Source organism: Thamnophis sirtalis, unplaced genomic scaffold (genome assembly GCF_051295495.1).
Source record: "Thamnophis sirtalis isolate CommonGarterSnake01/CBP01778 unplaced genomic scaffold, rThaSir2_p1.2 scaffold_8, whole genome shotgun sequence".
Taxonomy (NCBI): Eukaryota; Metazoa; Chordata; class Lepidosauria; order Squamata; family Natricidae; genus Thamnophis; species Thamnophis sirtalis.
The window spans coordinates 50,402,864-50,405,177 of NW_028261388.1; positions in this window are offsets into that span (position 1 = coordinate 50,402,864).

Here is a 2,314-nt window from a genome sequence, read left to right on the forward strand (position 1 = left end):
TTTCGCATACGAGCAGACCTCCAACCTCCGTGCCCCTCCGGAAAATCCAGGAAATAACACTTGCGACCTCTCTAGCCAAGTGTTTCCTGGAGCTCTATGGTACTTGGTCATTTTTTCTTATAAAATGAGGTAAAAGGGGTACGGGGAGGGGTCCGTTTTGTTGCTTTAACGTTTTAATATCTTCAATGAAAGTACTGAGACAGAGAGAGGGATTAGACAGGGTGTCTTTTGTCTTGCCCCGGTTAGGATTTCTTAAGCAAATCCACTGGGCTTTCAACACGAAGCCAGAAAATCAGGACTTTTTAAAAACGGCCCGGGACACAGGACAAACGGGACGAACTCCCCATGGAGATCCGGATCCTCACCACCCTCCAGACCTTCCACGCCACCCTTAAAATCTGGCTATCCCGGCTGGCCTGGGATTAAAGACTCTAACCCCTTCTCGAATTGTATGACTGTTGAGTTCTTAAATGATGTAGTGCCTTTATGTTGTAAATTGTTTGTCCTTCCCCCCCCCTTTGAACTGTGAGCCGCCCTGAGTCCCCCCAGGGAAAAGGGCGGCATACAAATAAAGTGAAACTAAACTAAACTAAACTAAACAAATTGTTATAAAGTGTGATTGTCCCGTTGAAATCGGGACATCTGGTCACCTTATGCTTGACTTAGGTACTTCCTGGTTTCTTCCCATTCAGTGAACTGTATTCCAAAGTAGAAGAGCTGTCTTTAATAACCCTGCCCAAAGGCTCTCACGTGAAAAAACAAGACGGTCAATTTTAAAGAACAAAAGATTGAAGTTGTAGTGTGACAAAGTCACTAAACACTTTTGACTGTTATTCTGGAATAGGACACTGAAGAGAGGACCAGTTAAGAAGAAACACAGAATATGGAACAAGGTCTTAGCCATCCTCCTGTGGATTAAAAAAATAATAATTCTTGAATTGTCCTTCCAAGCAAAATTAAACTTTGGGTATCCAGTGGAAATGATGCAAAGAGCATTGGCTAAATTGCTTGTCTTGGCTATCATCTTCCAGCAGATTTTCATATATATATTTTTTAGTTTTTCAGGAATCACACCAGAATCATGCATTGTTTCTTTTTATTTATTACATTACCTAATTACATTACTAGTATTGATTTTTTTTCAAGTTCAGTTTTTTCTGTAGAGCTGGAAAAATTTACTAACAATATGGGACTCCAGTCAACTAATCTTCTGCACAACTATTATTTATTTTAATCTTTTTATTATTTCTTTTTGGCCATGAAACTTAAAGAGCATTTGACTCAGATCATTTTGAGATTTTCTTTGTGCCCGGGATAAGTTTTATTGTTTTATAGCAAGTCCTAAAGGAAAACTTTTTGACTCACGGGATAATATGTTTGCAAGTCCACTCAGTCCACAATTGCTAAATGAAATGACTGTTGAGAAATGGTAAAAAAGCAAGAAATGATAAGGAATGACAAGGAAATATAAAGTAAAAAATATTACAGCTTAACTGCTGCAGACAGCTGTAGATCCCAGCTGATCACATTTTAACAATTTAATTTAATTTTAATAATACACAGTTCAAGGACAAATAGTCCATACAAAGCACATTGGGATCTCCTCAAATCATATTGTATTGTCTCCAAACTTGGCTAAACTTCAAAGAATTTTAGGGGATTTAAGAGGCCCTGAGGTGAATTCATTCCAACCATTACTATGCATGGGACAATCTACGCTAGAGGTACCATGCATACTAATAAGGTTTTGGAGTTAGACTGGTTGTTAATTTAACTAGAAATCATACTGGTGCAGTAGGTAGATAGTTCAACCATTCACCATTTCCCCAGTCTGAGTTGCTCTTTTGGTTGCTTTCAGTCATTGGCAAAGAAAGAGCTATACCTTTCAAGGCAAGTTCAGGGATTGGTTTCCTGATCCAATCTCCCAAGATATGGGGGCAATTGCTGCTGTTCCTTGAAGTGGATGGCCCAACTGTTTCTGCCTGTTTCAGTAGGAAGAGGTTACCAGATCTCACCATTCTGCCCAAGGTTGCTTGTAGAATCTGATATTTAGGATGGATGTTTTAATTATGGTACTATTTCAATTTTATCTTAGGTTTTATTAACGTGTTGTTGTTGTTTTATAGGTAAACTGCCTTTTGAGATTTTCCTGCTTAAAGTCAGCTTAGAAACGTAGTCATAATTATGGAATAAATGTATGTGAAAGTTATGAAGCCTGTGCAGGTTTTGAAAATGGTTTAGGAGAGAAGGACTTCAGAGCCTCAGGCAAACCTGAAAAAATAAAACCAGTGTTTCAGGGGTAGATTTACCAATG